Genomic DNA, 23,061 nt, shown 5'->3' with positions numbered 1-23,061 from the left:
AAAAAAGTCATTAAGACTGACAAATATTTCCTGTCCATCAAATTTCACACTGATCTGTATTTCTCGAAGCACAGGGCCCTGGAACAGCCTCCGCGCACCCTTGTGGAGAAGGCCTGGAGACCGGCTGCGTTCCTTTCCGGGAGCGTCATGGGATCCCCACACTGCCCCCGGAGGCCGGGGCTCAGCTCCCAGCCCTCCGCCCACCTTTGCTACTTTCTGCCAGGCAGCCCAGAGACCAAGTCTCCCACCTGGACCTCTCCACCGTGGGCATGGTCATGGTCTTTCTTCCCTGTTTTCTCTCCAAATAAGGCAAGCTGGTGTCGTGAGAGCCCCTTCCCAGTATGTCCATTTGTCCACAATCCTCTCTTGTCTGTGAGGTGGATTTGCTAAGTGCTCTGATGGTCCTGACTAAACTCATTAGGAATTGTCACCTTCCTCAAGGGTGCGCTGGGGTTCCTGGGATAAAGCGAACGGCTGTCCAGAGCCCCGAGTTTGTTCTGTCTCCCCTGGGATTCTTCAGAGACTCCATCTTCATCCAAACAGCAAATTCCAGATCTCTCAGGCAGTTTCTAAGCCTGCCCCATTGTGACCATTACGATGAATGTTAGGCCTGGAGAGATGGCTTAGTGGTTAAGGCGCTGGCCTGTGAAGCCTAAGGACCCGGGTTTGATTCCCCAGTACCCATGTAAACCAGATGCACAAGGCATCTGCACATGCATTTGGAGTTCATTTTCAGTGACTGAAGGTCCTGGCACACCCATTCTCTCTCTCTATATATATAGCTATCTGTCTCTCTCTCTCTCTCTCTCTCTCAAATAAATAAATAAAATATTTAAAATAAATAAGTAAGTAAATAAAATGAATGTTAGAGTGGGAAGGGCAGGACTGGGAAGGCTTTGTGGCGCAGACTAGGGAGGCCAAGGGAGGAGGCTCACTGTGAGTTTGGGGCCAGCCTGGGCTACAGAGTAACTTCCAGGTCAACCTGGACTAGAAAGAGACTATGCTTTAAAAAAAAAAAAAAAAAGGCAGTTTGGGAAAATTAGGGAAGGTAAATAAGAGAGCTTTGCAAATGACTATGAGATAGCCTGACTACCTAGATAAGAGGAGGGCCGGGACTCTGGGAAAAACCAACAAAGCTGGTCTTGTGGGCTGGAGAGATGGCTCAACCGTTAAGGCATTTGCCTGCAGGGCCTAACGACCTGGGTTTGATTCCCCAGTTCCCACATAAGCCAGATGCACAAAGTGGCGCATGCATCCGGAGTTCGTTTACAGTGGTAAGAGGCCCTGGCCCACCCATTCTCTCTCTCTCTCTCTCTCTCTCTCTCTCTCTCTCTCTCTCTCTCTGCCTCTGGCAGAGGTGGTGTCCAACCTCTGATCATGCCACACTGTCTATACCCTGCCGTCGTCAAGCTTCCCCTTGAGGCCGTAAGCCTAAATCAAACCTTTCTTCCAATGGACTGCTCTTGCTGTTTTGTCCCAGCAACAAGAAGGTAAGTACAACAGCTGCTATAACAAAAATAATCTATACTGGGTGGCTTAAAATAGCAAAAATGTGTCACTCACAGCTCTGGAGAAGGCTGCGGCTCGGTCGGGGTAAAAGCTTCTTCCTAGTTTGCAAGTAGCTGCCTTCGGGCTTTGTTCCGACGTGGGAGAGAGAGAGAGAACTTCCCAGGCTCTTTTCATAGGGGCACTCATCCTGCCCATGAGGGCTCCATCCTTGTGATCCACCTAATTCTCTCCCAGTGGCCTCAGCTCCAAACACTATCACACTGGGGATTAGTGGTTCAACATAGGAATTCTGGGAGGGACACAATTATTTACTCCATTGCAGATCGTATATAGGTCCCTCAACAAAGGTTCATTGTTGATGGCTTGTTATGGGATTTGGATTTTTTAAATATTTTTTTACTTTTTAAAATTTATATATTTATATTTATATATTTATTTACTTGATAGAGAAAGAGGCAGACAAATAGAGAAGATAGGCATGCCAGGGCCTCCAGCCACTGCAAATGAACTCCACATCTTGTGTGCCATCTTGTACGTCCGGCTTACATGGGTCCTGGGGAGTCAAACTGAGGTCCTTTGGCTTTGCAGGCAAACATCTTAACTGCTAAGCCATCTCTCCAGCCCTGGTTTTAAATTTTTTTAGCATTTTATTTATTTATGAGAGGGAGGAGAGGCAGATAGAGAGAGAATGGATGTGTTGGGGCCTCCAGTCACTGAAAAGGAACTCCAGGCACACATGCCACCTTGTGCATCTGGCTTTACGTGGGTACTGGGGAATCAAACCGGGCTCCTTAGGCCTTGCAGGCAAGAGTTTTTACTGCTGAGCCATCTCTCTAGCCCTGTTTTGTGTTTTTTGTTTGTTTGTTTATTTTTCAAGGTAGGGTCTCACTGTAGCCCAGGCTGACCTGGAATTCACTATGTAGTCTCAGGGTGGCCTCGAACTCATGGCACTCATGGTGATCCTCCTACTTCTGTCTTCTGAGGTAGAAAGGCCAGAGGAAGTATGATTCTGGGACTTTAATCCTTCTGAGATGAAAGGCATATGCCACTGGGTGATGGTTTTATTCCAAGTTCCCTGTGGAAACCTGAAATTCCTGCTTGTTGATGCTTCCTCAGTGATAGAATGTTTTTCTCTCCCTACCATGGAGCTTAGCATTGAAGGTCTCCCCACTTTAAGCTCGGCCTGAGGTGGCCTGTACTGCTTGGGCCAATCAAATGAGATAGCTGCAAAGGAGAGGCCAGAACAAATAGAAGCCTGGCAAAGGGAAGGGCCTGTGGGCTCATCTTAACAGGATCCATTGCACTTCAGCCAAGGTGTTTATCCCCCTCCCTCCCTTCCTCCTCTTCTCTCTCCCTGTCCTCTGATCCCATGCCCTACCCACTCACAAATAGAAAGAGAGGGCTGGAGGGATGGCTTAGCGGTTAAGGCATTTGCCTGCAAAGCCAAAGGACCTGGGTTTGATTCCCCAGTTCCCACGTTAGCCAGATGCACAAGGGGGCGCACGCGTCGGGAATTTGTCTGCAGTGGCTGGAGACCCTGGCGCGCCCATTCTCTCTCTCTCTCTCCCTCTTTCTCTGTCAGATAAATAAATAAATAAATATTATTTTTTTAAAAAAATAGAAACAGAGAACCAATTTTCTTCTCAATACATCCCAGGCTGACGCACGGGGGCTGAGCAACCAAGTCATTAGCTTGTCGATTCACTGCTAGAGAAAAGCCCACCAGCCTTGATTCCCTTATTTATTTCTATAGGTCAACCGTGTCCCCTCCGCAGGCAGGCCCGTGGAGTTGGCGCTCACCTCCACACCGCTGCCACGTGGTCCTTCGGTTTCAAAGTAGGAGTTCGGTGGTTGAAATGCTTACAGCATCAATATTTCATTTCCAAGGACATTTCAATTTTAAATGAACGGTACAGTCCCCTCACACACAAGCGCCCCTGTTCACTGTACTTTGACAGCTTTCACCGTGGCTTTCAAACCCCAGGATGCCAAGATGAGCTGTAACTGCTGAGCTGCTAAACACTGTCAGCACCCCACTGGCACCGGGCCCCACGTCGCATGCTTGGACCCGGCTCAGAGAGACTTCACCGGACGGGCTCACGTCCTCTTCCTTACGGGTGCAGAGGCTGGCGAAGGGCTTGGAGTCAGACTGCCCGGGTTTGAATTCCGGTGAGTTTCCAGGTGCCCAGCCCTCCACCACAGGGCTACACCCCGAGTCTCCAGCACTTCAACTTCCAGATTTCTCATCTGCAAAATAGAACCATTCCTCTGTCGAAGGGCTGTTAAAGATTAAACGTGACCGTTTAAAGCAGCAATTCTCTGGACCAGCAGTAACAGCGTCCCTTGAGAACTTGGTAAACATGAGTAAGGAGCCGGGCCTGGTGGCACATGTCTTTCATTCCAGGAGACAGAAGTAGAAGGGATTGCTGCAAGTTCGAGGCCATGCTGCAGCTACAGAGTGGGTTCCAGGTCAGCCTGGGCTACAATGAGACCCTACCTCAAAATCACGAAACCAGGGATGGAGAGATGGCTCAGTGGTTAAGGCGCTTGCCTGCGAAGCCTAAGGACCCATGTTTGACTCCCCAGTGCCCACGTAAGCCAACTGTACAAAGTGGCGCATGTGTCTGGAGTTCGTCTGCAGTGGCTGAAGTCCCTGGCATGCCTGTTCTCTCTCTCTCTCTCTCTCTTCTCTCTCTCTCTCTGCCTCTTTCTCTCTCAAATAAACAAAACTTGAAAAAACTAAAATAAATAAATGCATAAATATAAATAAATACAAATAAGCATACCAGGCAAACACTCTGCCACTGAGCTATAACCCCAGTCCTTTTTTTTAAGTAACTTCAGTGATCGCTTGCATGTTATGGCTCATACACAAAATGAGCTAGTGAGTTCAACCTGTTTGTTCAGTTGTAGCTACCAAATTCAGACCAAGGACCCATTCAGGATGGGTGCCCACAGTCCAAAACCATCATCTCATGCACCACAGAGATGGCATCCTCCACCAAGCACAGCCAAGATAGAGTGGGCAGATTAACACTGTGGATGGCTTAAGGAGGGTTCCCTTGGAGGACCTGAAGCATGCTTTTGGCGCACGCCTTTAATCCCAGCACTCGGGAGGCAGAGGTAGGAGGATAGCCGTGAGTTCGAGGCTACTCTGAGACTACATAGTGAATTCCAGGTCAGCCTGATCTAGAGCAAGACTCTACCTCAAAAAAGCCAACAAAAAAAAAAAAAAAAAAAGAAGAAGAAGAAGAAGAAGAAAGAAAAGAATCTCAGCCAGGCATGGTGGTGCAAGTCTTTCATCTCAGCACTTGGGAGGCAGAGGTAGGAGGATTGCTGTGAGTTCGAGGTCACCCTGAGATTACATAGTGAATTTCAGGTTAGCCTGGGCTAAAGTGAGACCCTACCTAAAAAAAAGAAAAGAAAAAGAAAGGAACTCACTAGTCAGACACTGGGGTGCACACCTTTAATCCCAGCACTCAGGAGGCAGAGGTAGGAGGATCACCATGAGTTCAAGGCCCCCTGAGTCTACATAGTGAATTCCATAGTAAAAACAGCCTGGGCTACAGCAAGACCCTACCTTGAAAAATTGAAAAGCTATAAAAAAGAGGAAAGAAAGAGAGAGAAAGACAGAAAGGAAGGAAAGAACAAAGGGATGGAGGAAGGGATGGAGGGAAGAAGAGAGAGAGAGAGGGAAGGAGGAAGGAGGAAGAAGGGAGGGCGGGAAGGAAGGGAGAAAACCCAGTCATCCCAATTCCTAGAACTGAGCCCCTAATGGGGCTCGATGCTGCCATCCTGTGGGCAGAAGCTAGACAGTGCATGAACCTGGCCGGTGTACCCTGCACCTCTGTGGTGTGAATATACCAGCCCTGACAGGGTCAGGTAAGCCCAGAGAGGCAGCTGTCGAAGGCACTGCCCAGAGGCACCCGCACGGGATGGGAAGAGAAGCCTGCGCTACACAGATTGGCGGCTCCAAGTGCACAGCCCAAGAAGGATGGTGGTTGCTCTCAAGTGCCTGGAAAGATGGTTTAAATATGCAGTCTGTTCCTTAAGAGCAGCAGGGAATTTGCAGAACTATTAATAAATCTTCCCAGAACAACAAATATATGGGTTTTTTTTAATGAGAAGCATGCTATGCAAAGGCACAGTTTCCAATTATAATCTTCTAATAGAGAAAACATGGAGTGGATTTGTTTTGCCCGCTAGAACAGACACTGGGTGAGTGTGCCCATTGATAAATCCGTGTGCCCCTTGGTATCTTCTGATGCCACGTAATTCAATATTCTGACAGGATATATTTCATTCTAACAGAAAAGACCATCTTTGGGCAAATGCAATTAGCCAAATTTTATATACACATAACTCAACCTTCTAGAAAAGTTAAAAAAAATTACCCATCTATCCAAATAAGAAATTTTTGAATAATGAAGCTTATCAAAAAGTTTTCCATAGGAAAAGATCATGACATCAAAATAAAAGAGAGACTGATTGAGATGGGGAAGGGATATTATGGAGAATGGGATTTCAAAGGGGAAAGTGGGGGGGAGGGTATTACCATGGGATATTTTTTAAAATCATGGAAAATGTTAATAAAAATTGAGAAATAAAAAGTTGTCCATAGGAAACACTTCTATCCTATGGGATGCAATGTTGCCCTATTGTGGAATTGAAAATGAACCCAATGAAGAGCATTTAAGAAAAAAAGGATGGGGCTGGAGAGATGGCTCAGTGATTAAGGCACTTGCCTGCAAAGCCTGATGACCTAGGTTCGATTGTCCAGTACCCACATAAAGCCAGATGTACAAAATGTTCGTTTGCAGCAGCCGAAGGCCCTGGTGTCTCTCTTCTCTCTCTCTCTCTTTCTCTCTCTCTCTTTCTTCCTCTCTCTCTCTCTCTCTCTCTCTCCTTGCAAATAAATAAATAATTTTTAAAAAATAAATGAGGACCGGGCATGGTGGCTCACACCTTTAATCCCAGCACTCAGGAGGCAGAGGTAAGAGAATCACCCTGAGTTTGAAGCCAGCCTGAGACTACGTAGTGAATTCCAGGCCAGCCTGGACTACAGCAAGACCCTACCCTGAAAAAAACAAAAAGCTGAGCATGGCAGTGCACATCTGTAATGCCAGCACTTGGGTGGTAGAGGCAGAAGGACCAGAACTTCAAGGCCAATCTCAGATACATAGCAAGTTCAAGGCCAAGTGAGTCCCTGCCTACAAACAAACAACAACCAAAAAGAATATGGGGCTGGAGAGATGGCTCAGCACTCAAAGACACTTGCTTGCAAAGTCCTATGGCCTGGGTTCAATTCCTCAGTACCCACGTGAAGCCAGATGCACAAGGTACACATGTGTCTGGAGTTTGTTTGCAGTGAGTAGCAAGAGGTCTTGCTATGCCCATTCTCTGTCTGCCTCTTTCCCGCTGTCTCTCTCTCAAATAAATATTTTTTGAAAGGAACATGATACTTACATAGTATTAAATAACTGCTTTTCAAACTCTTATTATAAAGGGGAGAAGGAACCTGGCAGACTCCACCCAAAACAAGTGATCCAGCTGGGAGTGGTGACATACGCTTTTAATCCCAGCACTCGGGAGGCAGAGGCAGAAGGATCACTGTGAGTTCAAGGCCACCCTGAGACTACAGAGTGGATTCCAGGTCAGCATGGCCTAGAGTGAGACCCTACCTCGAAACACACACGCATACACACACACAGTTTTTCAAAAACAAAAGAAAAAGATTTTAGATGGCCTGATGAAACAGCTACTTGGGAGAATGAGGCGAGAGGATCACAAGTTCAAGGCCACCTTGGGCAATTTAGTGAGACCCTATTTCAAAAAGCAAAATGAGGTTGGGCATGGTGGGGCACGCTTTTAATCCCAACACTAGGGAGGCAGAGGTAGGAGGATCGCCATGAGTTCAAGGCCACCTTGAGACTACATAGTGAATTCCAGGTCAGCCTGGGCTAGAGAGTGACATGCATATATATATATATATATATATATGTATGTATGTATGTATGTATGTATGTATATGTATATGTATGTATGTGTGTGTATATATATATATATATATATATATATATATAGAGAGAGAGAGAGAGAGAGAGAGAGAGAGAGAGAGAGAGAGAGGGAGAATTGGCGTGTCAGGGCCTCAGCCACTACAATGGAACTCCAGACGCTTGCACCACTTAGTGGGCATATGCGACCTTGCACTTGCCTCACCTTTGTGCATCTAGTTTATGGGGACCTGGAGAGTGGAACGTGGGTCCTTAGGCTTGGCAGGCCTATGCCATGCCATCTTAACTGCTATGCCATCTCCCCAGCCCCTTTTTCATTTTTTATTTTTTTGACGAGATCTTATGTAGCCCAGACTGACCTTGCTCGTCTGATCATCCTCTCTCCACCCTCTCATGCTGGGATTTTAGAGGTGCACCCCCACACCTGGCTTCACGCAGTGGGGGCGGGGGAACCAAACCCAGAGCTTTGTTCAGCGTCGGCTGAAACATGGGCACTGAGGAGGAGAGGACGGGCACCGCCTCCAACAGGGCCTCTGTCTGGATCCCCAGCGCCCACACCAAAGCCGGGCATGGCGGCATGCCTTTGTAATCCCATTGCCAGGGAGGAAGAAACGGAAGTACTGGAGCCTGCTGCCTGGCTAGTTGCTGCGGTCAGGTTCACACTGTGGGCATAAATCTCCTGACCAAAAGCAGCTTTTGGAAGAAAAAAAAAAAAGGTTTATTTTGGCTTACAGACTCAAAGGGAAGCTCCATGGTGCACAAACTGGCATATGTATCTGAAGTTCATTTGAATGCCCCCCTCCCTCCCTCCCTCTCTCTCTCCCTGCAAATAAAAATTAAATAATAGGGCTAGAGTGATGGCTTAGTGGTTATGGCACTTGCTGTGAAGTCTAAAGACTGAGGTTTGATTCCCTAGTACCCACATAAGCCAGATGCACAAGGTGGCACATGCACCTGGAGTTTGCTTGCAGTGGCTAGAGGCCCTGGTGTGCCCATTCTCTCTCTCAATTTGCCCCCCCCCACTCAAATAAATAAATAAAATCTTTAAAAATAAGTAAATAGGGGCTGGAGAGATGGCTAGGCAGTTAGGGCGCTTGCCTGCAAAGCCTAAGGATCCAGGTTCCATTCCCCAGGACCCACGTAAGCCAGATGCACAAGGTGGCGCACATGCATCTGGAGTTCGTTTGCAGCGGCTGGAGGCCCTGGTGTGCTCATTCTCTCCTCCTCTCTCCTTCTTTCTATCTCTAATAAATAAACAAATGTTACAAATAAATGAATGTGGTGGTCATTAAGTGCATCAGGGTTAAAGAAAGAAGGGACTTTTCCAAAGCAGTCCAATATACTATGTAGATAACAGCCTCTCCTTTTTTAAGCTTTTTATTGGCAATCTTCCATACATACACACAATATACCATGATCATAATCCCCACCTACCACTTTCCTTGCCCCTCCACTCCACAAAATCCCTTCTTCTCTCCAACTAGTCTGTCTTCTATTTTAATGTCACCATCTTCCCCTCCTATTACGCAGATCTTGTTGTAGGCTGTGTCAGCCATGGTAGTCATGAATACCATGGCCACTTTATGTCTGGGAGACAGTATTGCAAAACACTCCTCCTCTCTTTCCTTTGGCTCTTACATTCTTTCTGCCACTTCTTCTGAAATGGGGGATGTGTGTGTGACAGAGATGTCTCAGTGCTAAACACTCCATTGTCACTGTGGTGACTTTTGAGGCACCCCAGGGGTCACCACCATCTAAAAAGAGAAGCTTCTTTAACCAAAAGTGAGAATATCACTAATATATGGGCATAAATATAAGTATTTAGAAGGCAGTTTGGTGGTAGTAGTTTCTCCCCTAGGGCTTATCACCTCCCCAGCCATAGGTTTCTGATTAGGTTTTTAGTACCAAGCAGGAATTCCCTCTTGTGGAGTGAGCCTCAAGTCCAGCCAGAGAGAAGTTGGTTTCACCCATAACAGACATGCCACCATTGCACCCACCAGTGTGTTTGGCCTGGTTGGCCAGCCATAAAACTTTCAGGGTCCTCTGCTGATTGAGACCGTTGATGACTTTTCTCCCCCAACAGCCTGCATAGCTCTTTCCAGCACCCTGACAGCTGGTCCACAGGGAGGAGGCTTCCCGCTCAGCCCCAGCCTGGCTTCTCTGTGACCTGCAGCCCAAGCACGTGGCGTCTTCAGCAATCGCGTCTTGCTGTCTGGTTCCGGCAGGAAACCAAGAACCTTGGCAATATCTCATAACAGTTTGGGGGCCATCAAGGGCCTTCCTCCTCTGGTACTAAAATTTTCTTGTAATGATGACCTAAGGCTTCTGGGCACAGCAAGATAATAACCTTTTTCAGGGGGAAGGGGTATTTTTAAGGCAGGGTCTCAGTCTAGTTCCAGACTGGCTTGAATTTCACAGTAATAATAATAATAACCTTTTTAAATCAATCTCTCTACTATCTATCTATAAAGTGACTTACTTGCAAGGAGAGAGGAAGAGAGAAAGAATGGGTGTGCCAGGGCCTCTAGCCACTGCAAATGAACTCCAGACGCATGTGCCACCTTGTGCATCTGGCTTTATGTGAGTACTAAGGAATTGAACCTGGGTCATTAGGCTTGTCTCACTCTAGCCCAGGCTGACTTGGAACTCACTATGCAGTCTCAGAATAGCCTTGAACTCACAGCAATCGTTCTACCTTTGCCTCCTAGGTGCTGGGATTAAAGGCATGTACCACCACACCTGGCTTCTCCCCCTTTTTCATTTCCAAAGCCCTGCAACATTCCAGGAAGGAGAGATTATTTTTTATTTTTATGTTTTTGTTTTATTCAAGGTAGGTTCTCACTCTATCCCAAGCTGGCTGGAATTCAATACATAGTCTCAGGTTGGTCTCGAACTCACACTGATCCTTCTACTTCTGCCTCCCGAGTTCTGGGATTAAAGGCGTGTGTCACCATGCCTGGCAAGAGGAGATATTTTAAAACGTTTTATTTATTTGAAAGAGATGAAGAAGAAGAGAAAGAGAGAAAAAATGGTTGCTCCAGGGTCTCCAGACACACATGCCACTTTGTGCATCTGGCTTACATGGGTACTGAGGAACTGAACCTTGGTCCTTAGGCTTCTCTGCTAGTGACCTTAACTGCTAAGCCATCACTTCAGTCCTGAGAAGAGATATTTTAAAGGGAAAGACATGCTATGGACTCCTCCCCAAAGCTAAAATTTCCCCAGGAATCCCATGCTAGAGAAAGGGATAGGCTGAAGTCCTGGTGCCAACCAGCAGAGGAACTTGCCTCCCACAGGAAGACATGTCACCCAGCTCTAACAACTTACTGGCCCGCAAGCCGGGCATAGTAGCACACACCTTTAATCCCAGCACTCAGGAGGCAGAGGTAGGTGGATCACCATGAGTTGAGGCCAGCCTGAGACTACATAGTGAATTTCAGGTCAGCCTGGGCTAGAGGGAGACCCTATCTCAAAAAACCAATATATATGTGTGTGTTTATATATATTTTTTTTTATTTTGGGGCTGGAGAGATGGCTTAGTGGTTAAGGCATTTGCCTGCAAAGCCAAAGGACCCAGGTTTGATTCCCCAGGACCCACATCAGCCAGATGCACAAGGAGGCGCACGCATCTGAAGTTTGTTTGCCATGGCGTGCCATTCTCTCTCTCTTAAATACATAAATAAATAAAAAATATTTTTTAAGAAAATTGTCTCCTTTGGGCTGGGGAGAGGCTCAGCAATTAGAAGTGTGCTTACAAGGTATGTCACCCTGGGCCATGCCCCCATGTCCACAGAGAGCGGATGCACAAGGTGGCACATGCATCCAGAGCTCATTTGCAGCAGTAAGAGGCCCTTAGAGGCTAAAGCACTTGTCTGCAAAGCCAAAGGACCCAGGTTCAATTCCCTAGTACCCACATTAGCCAGATGTACAAGGGGCGCACGCGTTTGGAGTTCATTTGCAGTGGCTGGAGGCCCTGGCGTGCCCATTCTCTCTCTCTCTCTCCCCCCCCCCCCACCTTCTCCGTCAAATAAATAAATAAAAGTAAAACATTAGCCAAGCATGGTGGCATACACCTTCCATCCCAGCACTGGGGAAGCAGAGATAGGAGGATCGTGGCCATGAGTTCGAGGCCACCCTGAGATTGCAGAGTGAATTCCAGGTGAGCCTGGGCTAGAGGGAAACCTTACCTTGAAAAAGTAGAAAAGAAGAAAACTCTATGTGGGCTGAAGAGATGACTTAGTAGTTAAGGTGCTTGCCTATGAAGCCTAAGGAACCAGGTTCAAGCCCCCAGAACCTACGTAAGCCAGAGGTACCCAGTGGCACATGCATCTGGAGTTAGTTTGCAGTAGCTGGAGGCCCTGGGGCATCCATTCTCTCTATCTTATCTGCCTTTTTCCTTCATCCCTGCCCAAATGATTAAAATTTTTAAAAATTTTTAAAAATATTTAAAGAAGAAGCTCTAGCCAAGATGGACAGCCTCTGTGTCCTCAGGCCTAGCACATATAAAGACTAACCTTTTGGGATACAGGAATGGCTTAGCGGTTAAGGTGTTTGCCTGGAAAGCCAAAGGACCCGGGTTCGATTCCCCAGGACCTACATTAGCCAGATGCACAAAGGGGCACACCTTTGTGTGTCTGGAATTTGTTTGCAGTGACTGAAGGCCCTGGTGTGCCCATTCTCTCTCTCTCTCTCTCTCTCTCTCTCCCCTTCTTTCTGTGTCAAATAAATAAATAAATTTTTTTAAAAAGATTAACCTTTCGTCAGTTGGCTTGATATGCACTGCCAGCTTGCATCACTCAGTGAGCTTCTGTGTCAAACACACGCATGCACGATCTCAGCAAATTAATCTGTGGCTATCAACAAGCGGATCTACAGTTTATAGGAAAGAACTGTGCTGTGGAAGGAGAAGAAGAACACATTTGCTAAATAACATTCTTAAAAAATAAAATAAAATAAAGAGCCGGGCATGGTGACACATGCCTTTAATCCCAGCACTCTGGAGGCAGAGGTAGGAGGATTGCCGTGAGTTCAAGGCCGCCCTGAGACTCCATAGTGAATTCCAGGTCAGCCTGGGTTAGAGTGAGACCCTACCTCGGAAAAAAAAAAAAAAAAAAAAAGAATATATTTGCATTTGAATCAGGAGGAGGAGGAGAAGGCACTTAATGGAAGGGTGAGCTGTGACAGTCTTCACAGATGTTTATGGAATTCTTGTCAGGAAGCCAGGTTTCTTGCCCAGTGTATTCTGAGAACGGGGTATTTTTGTTTGTTTTTATTTATTTATTTATTATTGATTTATTTATTTGGCACGCCAGGGCCTCCAGCCACTGCAAACGAACTCCAGACTTGTGCGCCCCCTTGTGCATCTGGCTAATGTGGGTTCTGGGGAATCGAGCCTCGAACCGGGTTCCTTAGGTTTCACAGGCAAGCGTTTAACTGCTAAGCATCTCTCCAGCCCTAGAACTGAGGTTTTTGAGATAGAAACCACGATGGTTCATCTTCATTGTCAGCTTGACTGGATTTAGAATCGCCATGGAAACAGCTCTGGAAGTGTCTGTGAGGGTGTTTCCAGAGGCTTTGCTTTAACTGAGGAGAGAAGACCTACCTTGAACACAGAGCACCACCATTCCGTGAAGGTGGATCCGGGAACGCCACCTCATCTCTCTGCCTCTGGCCACAGACACCACGTGACCCTCCGCCTGGCACCCCTGCCGCCCAGCCTATCCCACCACGATGCAATGTCCCCTCAAACTAGAAGCTCAAATAAACCTCTCCTAATACAACTAACACAGGAGCTCCTATCACGATGCCCACTTGTCTGTGTCCTGCGTGCTTGGTGTCGGCGCTGAGCTAAGGACCTTGTCCACGCCAAGTGTGACCTGTGCCACTGAGCTGCACTTCCAGCCTATCTTTAGTTTTATTTTAAAAAAATCAAAACTAGGGCTTGGTGTATTACTCAGCTTGGTGAAGTTTATGTATAGTGAACACTGCCAGTTTGAACAAAACCCTTTAGATTCTTTTGTGTTATTATTATTATTATTATTTAATTTATTTGAGAGAGAGAGAGAGAGAGAGAGAGAGAGGGACAGAAACAGGCAGGTAGAGAGAGAGAGGGAGAGAGAATGGGCATTCCAGGGCCTCCAGCCACTGCAAACAAACTCCAGATGCGTGCACCCCCTTGTGCATCTGGCTTATGTGGGTTTTGGGGAGTCGAATCTGGGTCCTTTGGCTTTGCAGGCAAGAGCTTTAACCACTAAGCCATCCCTCCAGCCCCCTTGTTTTGTTTTGTTTTGTTTTTGAGGTAGGGTTTCACTCTAGCCCAGGCTGACCTGGAATTCACTATGGAGTCTCAGGGTGGCCTCTAACTCACAGAGATGCTCCCACCTCTGCCTCCCCAGTGCTGGGATTAAAGGCGTGCGCCACCACATCCAGCCTTTTAGATTCTTAAATAGTAAGATTCAATATTATAAATGTATTGACTCTCCCTCAACGAATGCACAAAGATCAAGGGGATCTCAGCGATATCACAGCAGTTTTCCTTTGCATTTTTTAAAATTATTTATTTATTTATTTGAGAGCGACAGACACAGAGAGAAAGACAGATAGAGGGAGACAGAGAGAATGGGAGCGCCAGGGCCTCCAGCCTCTGCAAACGAACTCCAGATGCGTGCGCCCCCTTGTGCATCTGGCTAACGTGGGACCTGGGGAACTGAGCCTCGAACCGGGGTCCTTAGGCTTCACAGGCAAGCGCTTAACCGCTAAGCCATCTCTCCAGCCCCTCCTTTGCATTTTTGATGAAATGATACTAAAGTTCAGATAAATGAAAACTAAGAACACCAAGAACATTCCAAAGTAGGACAAGGGCAGCAATGGTAAGAGGACAAACTAAAAGATATAAATCAGGCTGGAGAGATGGCTCAGCGGTTCAGGCACTTGCCTGCAAAGCCAAAGGACCCAGGTTCAATTCCCCAGAACCCACGTAAGCCAGATGCACAAGGCATGCATCTGGAGTCGTTTGCAGTGATTGGAGGCCCTGGCGCACCCATTCTCTCTCTTCCTCCCTCACTCTTGCTCTTTCTCTCTCTCAAATAAATAAATAAATAAAAGTTTTTTTTTACAAAAGATAAATCTATAGCCACTGAAGAAGTGTGATATTGGTATAACAATCTTCAAAAATCAATGAAACTTGATGAACTCCAAGAAGACAGCCATGTATTAATAATATGGAGTGGATCATAGTTTATGACAGATGAGTGTGACAATCTAATCAGTAGAGAAAGATGACTCATCAGATAAACTGTGATTGGAACATTAGCAAAAGGGAAAAGAAAGATTGAAGACTTGATCTCATTATAATTAAAACTTCCGAGCAATGGATGACATGGCAGGCAAAGTTAGAAGGTGACACATGCTGAGAAAATATTCACAGTAGAAAAATAACGTGATATGCACTACAGAAGTCTCCAAGCTTCTGGCATCAAGTAAGCCTTGAAGGCACTTGCTTGCAAAGCCTGATGACTAGATTGTACAAGGTGGTGCATGCATCTGGAGTCATTTGCAGTGGCTAGAGTTTTTGGCAGACCCATTCTCTCTCCTTCCCTCCCTCTCTCTCTCAAATTAACAAATAAAATATTTTTTTTCGAGGTGGGGTCTCACTCTAGCTCAAGCTGACCTGGAACTCACTATGTAGTCTCAGGGTGACCTCAAACTCATGGCGATCCTCGTACCTCTGTCTCCCAAGTGTTGGAATTAAAGGCATGTGCCACCACGCCTGGCCTTAATTATTTCTTTTTAAATTATTTTTATTTTAGAGAGAGCAAGAGAAAGAAAGCTAACTGGCACCCCAGGGTCTCAGCCACTGCAATTGAACACCAGAAGCTTTCTGCCACCTAGTAGGCATGTGAGATCTTGCGCTTGCCTCACCTTTGTGCAACTGGCTTATGTGGGATCTGGAGAGCCAAACATGGGTCCATAGGTTTTGCCAGCAAGCACCTTATTGGCTAAGCCATTTCTCAAAAAAAAAAAAAATTCATTATTGGGGATGGAGAGATGGCTTACCTGTTAAGGTGCTTGCATGCAAAGCCTAAGGACCCAAGTTTGATTCCCTAGCACCCACATAAGCCAGATGCATAAGGTGGCGCATGTGTCTGGAGTTCGTGGAGGTCCTGGTATGCCCATTCTCTCTATCTGCCTCTCTCTCTCTCCCCATCTCTTTCCCAAATACATAAATAACTAAAATGGTTTTATTTATTTTTTTTAATTTATGTATTGGAAAGTGACGGACAGAGAGAGACAAAGAGGCAGATAGAGAGAAGGAGAATGGGCGCGCCAGGGCCTCTGGCCACTGCAAACGAACTCCAGGCGCAAACGCCACCTTATGCATCTGCCTAACATGGGTCCTGGAGAATCGAGCCTCGAACTGGGGTCCTTAGGTTTCACAGGTAAGCGCTTAACAGCAAAGCCATCTCTCCAGCCTAAATAAAATGTTTTTTTTAAATCATTCTTATTTGCAAGGAGAGAATGGGTGACCAAGCCTCGCGATGCTGCAACTGAACTCCAGACACATGCACACTTTGGGCATGTCGATTTGAGTGGGTACTGGGGAACGGAGCCCAGGAGGTTAAGTGCTTTTAACTGTTGAGCCATCTCTCCAGCCCCAGCCATCTCTACGCGTTTTCAACATCGCCAAGTAGGCAGATTTCTAGCCATCCAGACACGTTTGCGTAGGGATGTTGAAAGCGTGCCAAACATCCGCTAGCCACAGGTAAGGCAGACTGCAGCTGGGAAGCCCTGACTCGCTTCGGAAATTTCCTTGCTTTCCTGAATTATTGGGCCGGAGTCTCTGCATCTTATGATGTGAGCCTGGGACCTCCTGAGCGTGCAAAGAATGCTTTGGCTGCGGCCACCTCCGGGTCACGTATCTTTCCACGCACTTCGCAGCAGAGGAACTAAATCCACTTATTTTATTTTTATTTATTTCCTTATTTATTTGAGAGAGGGATACAGGCAAAGTGAGAGAGAGAGAGAGAAATGGGCAGCCAGAGCTATTGCAAACAAACTCCAGACGCATGCGCCACCTTGTGCATCTGGCTTAAGTGGGTTTCGTGGGGAATCGAACCGAGGTCCTTCGGCTTTGTAGGCAAACGCCTTAGCCGATGAGCCATAAATCCACTTATAAAAGAGGACTGCACCTGTCCTTATTCTCAGGCCGTGGGAGAGCCAAACCAAATTTTGGCTTGAGCCAAAAAATAAAATAAAATGAAATAAAATAAAAATAAAAATCAGTATCCTTCGCCGAGTACCCAGTCCCCATCACGCCCACAAGACCCTCCGGGGCTCGGGCCACACTCAGCGCGGAGGAGCCGAGAACAGCCAGCCTCCCTTGGACGCAAACAAAAGAGGAAAGGCGTCACGTGTGCCTCCCTCCCACGCCGGCGGCGCACCAATGATGTCACCAACCTGCGCCCAGGCCATTGATTTTTATTTATTTATTTTTATCCTCCCCCCCACACCCCCCCTGCTCTGGAGGTGGAGGACCGCGCGCGGTGCCGGGGGCGGAGGCAAGGGTCCCGGCTCGGCGGCATGCGGAGCAGCCGGCGGCGGCCAGGAGCGCGGCGGCGTGGGTAAGGTCGGTCCCTCGCCCTGCCCGGGTCACCACGGCCTGTCCAGTCTCGGTCGGCTGTCCGTCGGTCCGTCCGTGTGTCGGAAGCCGAGGCGCGGGGGGTGATGGCGGTGGTGGAGGTGATGGTGACGCCGCCCCCCCCACACACACACCGCCTCCCCGAGGTGGTCGTCAGGGTCGGGGATGCGGCAGGTGTTGGGGGCCGGGGCGGGCGGTGGGGGGGGGGGTCCGGCGGCATCCCTGGGGGCGGCGGGAGGCTGCGCGCGGATGCAGGCGCCGAGCCGCTGGGTACCACTCGCCGGCACACGCCTCCTGCGCGCACGCCGCGGGCTGCCTCGCCCCGGGCGCGGGCGGCGATGCCCCGCTGCCCCTGGGTGCCCGGCTCGGGCTAGGAGAGTGGGGAGCGTGGACGGCCGCTTCGTGGAGCTCTCCCCCGCTTATCCAACCCCCCCCCCCCAAAAAAAACAACAAACCTCACCCCGAGCCGGGTCGCGGCAGCTGCGCTCAGCCTCCATCTGGCCCTGGTGCAGGAGGCCTCGTTGCGTCACCACCTCCCATCCCAATTCCTCCATCGCTTCGGCTTGGTTCTTGGACATCTCCCCCCCCCCCAACCACCACCACCACCAAAAAAAAAAAAAAAAAGAAAGAAAGAAAAGAAAAGAAAACCACCACCACTCCCTATCTGGAGGGTAAGCCGGCTCCGGGGTGCGGCGTGCGGGTGCCAAGAGTTTGGGGAACGGCCTCTGCGAGCGAGCAGATAGCTGGGGACCAGTGGCTGCGGGAGGCCCGGGCCCGGGTGTGGATGCTCTTGGAACAGGGCACTGGGGGCAGACAACGCAGGAGCAGCAAAGTGTGGGGCAGTTGTAGAGTGGTGATGCCAACTTCTTTCCCTATTCAAGAGGCCTCACTCCCATCTTTTTTTTTTTTAAAGACCCTGAAATACCTGGCTTGTTATTTACAGTTGAGTGCTTTGCTGTATGGAAGGCCCAGAGCGAAAGAAAGAGAGAGAGAGAGGGAGGGAGGGAGGGAGAGGGAGGAAGGGGGCGGGCATAAACTGAGTCAGATCTGCCCACTTCTCAGCGGTGTGACATTCAGTGAGTAACCTCTCTGCCCGCTCCTTGGGCTTATGGACTTCATCATTATATCTACGTCGTCTGGCTGTCGGCATTTGAAGTGGTTGGTTATTTTTTGGGCCCGGTACTCGGGCATTTGAACTTGATCAGTTACTGAGGGGTTCTCGTTAATAGCTGTTTACAAGGTTGGAGGCCTGGTTGCTGTTTACTTGTTCAGCCATTAATTATCCCACTGCCGTGGACGACACAGAACTCTAGAGCTGGGACCAGGGAGATGGCTCGGCAGTTAAAGGCACTTGCTTGCAAAGCCTGATGGCCTGGGTTCGATACTTCAGTACCCACCTATAGCCAGATGCACAAAGTGGCACATGTGTCTGGAGTTTGTTTACAGTGGCAGGAGGCACTGGCATGCTCAAATTCATTCATTTTCATTCTCTTGCTATTAAATAATTTTTTTTTTTTTTACAAATTCTAGAACTAGAGATTTAAGACTTCACTTTCTTCTAATTATAGCTTGTCTTTTTTGAGCATTTGTTCTGTGCCCGAAACTGTCAGGCACTTCACATATACTGACTTATTTAATCTCGCCAAAAACCTGGTGTACTAGGTAGCACCCCCATTCTACAGATGGAGGAGATGAGGCCTGGCCAAGATCCCAACACTACTTATGGAACCGGAACGTGAAGCCAGACCACCGGGCTGTGTGCTTTTGAGACTTAATCTTTGTCAATGACCGGTGTCCCGGCAGTGTGAAGGTGACCCAGTGGAGGAAGGGAGGCGGGAGACAGGGCTCAGAGGGCCAGCGTTGGCTGCGCGAATGACATGGAATTGTTCCAGTGACACATTACATTTTTTACATCTGATCCACTTTTGTCCAGATGTGAACTAAGAGTTCTCCTTTTCCCCAAGAATAAAGGAAGGGCTCATGAGTGTGGGCATACAGTGCTGTGGGATCCTGGACATACAGCAGGTATTTGGTAATTGCTCGTGGAAAGGGGGTAACATGTTAACTCCTGCCAGAGGGAAACGCAGGGCTTACCCCACAAAGCCTCCTTAAGCTAGCTGTTTCTAGACCCCGGCCCACTGTAACACGAGTGTCTTTCTGTTTCCTGGATTTGAAGGGTTGAAGCTTTCTTTCGGCCCAGGGTTGGTATTATTATCTGTGACCAACTGATTAGAGCTCTTTAAACGTGCGGGCGGCAGAGGTAAGCCTCTGAGCCTTGGCGGGGATCTCCCGAGCTAGAGCAATTTGCTTTGCTACAGCATCTGTCAGACTTGGGCCCGTGGGCACAGCTGCTTTCTGTCATGTGTTCTAGATAAAGTGTGTGAAAACACTACATTTCTTTCAAAATCGAAGGGTTGGGGAAAGATCAGTGACTCGTGTGCATTAATGTGGGAGTAGTAAGCTGGCTTGAAACGTGTGGTGGTTTTGGTGTTCAGATGTTTCTTAATTTATTGCTTATGGCATTAGGGATTGAACCCAGGGCTTCATACATGCTAGGCAAGCAGCCTACCACTGAGCTGTACCGAACTCTTTTTTTTTTCTTTTTTCGAGGTAGGGTCTCACTCTAGCCCAGGCTGACCTGGAACTCACTAAGTAGTCTCAGGGTGGCCTTGAACTCACGGCGATCCTCCTACCTCTGCCTCCGGAGTGCTGGGATTAAAGGTGTGTGCCACCACGCCCGGCTTCCGAACCCTCTCTTTATGTTTTATTTTGAAACAAGGTCTCTCTTAAGTTGCTCAGGCTGGCCTTGAATTTATTCTGTGGCCTATGCCTGCTTTGGACTCCTTCCTTAGCCAGATTCTGGGTGGCTGGGGACAGGCTTATGCCACCAGGCCCAGTTTTCTTAATTGACTACTGTGTGTCACTTGGCTCTCGGCGTGGCCTAGGGCACTATAGTGAGCTGTTAGGTGTGTACAGTTCACTCATCCTAGCCTGTGGCACAGACGCACAACCCTTTGTTCCCCCGCCACCGGCGGGGTTCACGCTCTCTTCCCATACCACGTGCCTATTCCTCCATCGTTACCAGACGCGGAGGGAGAGACTGACGTCGGTCCCACTTTCCTTCCGTACCTCTGCCACACACGAAACATGAAGCTCGGGGCTGGGGAGATAGATGATGGCTCGGCGGCTATGGGTGCTTGCTTGCAAAACCTGAAAGCCCAGGTTTGATTCCCCAGTTCCATGTAAGCCGGATGCACAAAGTGACCCCGTGCATCAGGAGTTCGCATGTAGGAGGAGGCCCCGGCATGCCCCATTCTCCCTCTCTGTCAGCCTCTTTGTCTCTCACTCTCTCAAATAAATACATACATACATACATACATACATACATACATACATATATATATATATATATATATACACACACATACATATTTTTTTTAAGTGAAGCTCACACATAAATAAAATAAAAATACCTAGGAAAAAAGTGAAGCTCTTGGGCTGGATAAATGCCTTAGTGGATAAGGCGCTTTCCTGCAAAGCCTAAGAACTCACGTTCGAATCTCTAGGTGCCACGTCAGCCAGAGGTAGTGACGCAGGCACGCAATGCCGCACGTGCACACAAGGGGGCGCACGCATTTGGAGTTCCTTTGCAGCGGCTGAAGCCCCTGGCGTGCCCATTCTCTCTCTCTCTGTCTGTCTCTGTCTCTGTCTGTCTCTCTCTCAAATAAATTTTGAAAAAAAGTAAAGCTCATTTCCAAAAAGAAGACGTGTTAATCTAGTTGCAAATGTCAGGAGGTCAATGTAAGCAAAAGGCATCTTGTTGTTGCTTTGATCATTTGACTGAAGGTCCAAAGGTGGGGCTGGGATGTAGCTCAGTTGGTTGACTGCTCGCCTGGTACAATCCCCAAGTCTTGGGTTTGATCCCCAGCACTGCATAAAGGGGACATGGCGTCACCTGCCTGTAACCCCACACCCAGGAGGTCGAGGCAGGAGGGTCAGGAGCTCAAGGTCATTCTTGGTTATGTTGCAAGTTCGAGGTCAGCCTGTTTAGATAAAAGTCAAAAGATGAGCTTCTGGTGTGGCTGGATTCTGGGGCAGAAATGATGTGTGGGGACGCTCTTGGGCCTTGTCTTCTCTATACCTTTGTTTTTTTTTCAAAAAAAATTTTTATTAACAACTTCCATGATTATAAAAAAATATCCCATGGTAATACTCTCCCTCCCTCCACTTTCCCCTTTGAAACTCCATTCTCCCCATCTCAGTCAGTCTCTCTTTTATTTTGACGTCATGATCTTTTCCTCCTCTTGTGATGGTCTTGTGTAGGTAGTGTCGGGCACTGCGAGGTCATGGATATCCAGGCCATTTTGTATCTGGGGGGAGCATGTTGTAAGGAGTTTTACCCTTCCTTCGGCTCTAACATTCTTTCCGCCACCTCTTCCGCATTAGACCCTGAGCCTTGGAAGGTGTGATAGAGATATTGCAGTACTGAGTACTCCGGTCACTTCTTTCCAGCACCATGATGCCTTCTGAGTCATCCCAAGGTCATTGCCATCAGAAAAGAGAAGATTCTCTACCAAAAGTGAGAGTAGCATTATTATAAGGGTATGAACATTAAGAGCCTTTTTTTTTAAGGCAGGATCTGGGCTGGAGAGATGGCTTAGTGGTTGAGATACTTGCCTGCAAAGCCAAAGGGCCCAGGTTTGATTCCCCAGGAGCCATGTAAACCAGATGCACATGGCGGTACATGCGTTTGGAGTTTGTTTGCAGTAGCTGGAGGTCCTGGCATGCCCATTCTCTCCATCAAATGATAAATAAATAAATATGTTTTTTTTTAAAGGCAGCATCTGACTGCAGCCCAGCTGACCTACAACTCACTCTGTGGCCCAGTCTGGCTTCAAACTCATGGTGATCCTCCTCCCTCGGCCTCCCTGAGTACCTCACTCTGCACACAGTGACACAGCTGAAGATACTGACAGCCTTAAGTGGGTGACCTTACAGCTCTCTTGTGACGTTGTAAATGAATGGCTGTGGACAAGGGACAGCGCACTGAGCTATCTGTTTATTCTTCTTTAAAAAAAAAAAATTATTTATTTATTTATTTGAGAGAGAAAAAGAGGCAGAGAGAGAGAGAGAATGGGCGCACCAGGACCTCCAGCCACTGCAAACGAACTCCAGATGCACTGCCCCCTTGTGCATCAGGCTTATGTGGGTCCTGGAGAATCAAACTGGGATCCTTTGGCTTTGCAGGGAAATGCCTTAACCGCTAAGCCATCTCTCCAGCCCTTACTGTTTATTCTTGTCTCTCACTGGAATAGCAGCTTCATGAGAACAATGAGAAAAGGAATTTTGCCTTTTGTTGTTGTTTTGCTTTGAGGTGAGGCCTTTTCTCTTTAGAGCCTAGACAGCAGATGCCTCGTCAGTGTTTACTGCAGGAATGGATGAAAATCTGCCCACAGGGGGAAAATGCTGAGGTGGTGTCATGAGGATTCTGGTCTGGCTGATAGGTACAATCTTACCATAAAGCTGTGAAACTCTAGTTCTGCAGGACACCCAAAGGCAGAGGCTTTGTCCCTACATGGTCTCTTCCTGTAGAGGCCAGAGCCAAGGAGCCAGCCAGGAATCCCACCTGTATGAGAGAACCTTTCAGAATTGTGTGTGTGTGTTTTGTTTCTGTTTTATCGAGGTAGGGTCTCACTCTAGCCCAGGTTGGCTCATTCCTATCCTGGATCTGTATAAAACTATCTGAATAGGAATTGGTCACAATGGTCACTAAAGGAGTGAGAGAAGTAACTCATTGCTGGGGTATATACCATCAGCTGGGTGCGGGGGGGGGGGGGGTCCAGGTTGTTGGGTGCGTTGTTTAGGAAAGGATGTGTTTATTGCCCAAGCCAAGCAGTGTCC

At 47.9% G+C, this 23,061-nt stretch overlaps 1 protein-coding gene across 6 annotated transcripts in view; it reads left to right on the top strand.

Moving 5' to 3' along the window:
* The first annotated feature begins 17,054 nt into the window (after positions 1–17,054).
* Adar (adenosine deaminase RNA specific) overlaps positions 17,055–23,061 on the top strand; it is a 45,198-nt gene continuing 39,191 nt past the window's right edge. For 4 of the 6 annotated variants that reach the window (XM_004667225.2, XM_045138214.1, XM_045138218.1 and 1 more), the window contains exon 1: positions 17,055–17,143. The gene's annotated coding sequence lies outside the window, so the exon portion shown is untranslated. The remainder of the gene's footprint in view (positions 17,144–23,061) is intronic. The other 2 variants (XM_045138215.1, XM_004667224.2) reach the window with 1 other exon arrangement.

The sequence above is a fragment of the Jaculus jaculus genome, chromosome 19 (assembly GCF_020740685.1).
Source record: "Jaculus jaculus isolate mJacJac1 chromosome 19, mJacJac1.mat.Y.cur, whole genome shotgun sequence".
In the NCBI taxonomy this organism is placed as follows: Eukaryota; Metazoa; Chordata; class Mammalia; order Rodentia; family Dipodidae; genus Jaculus; species Jaculus jaculus.
This window is presented reverse-complemented; position numbering and strand designations above follow the sequence as displayed.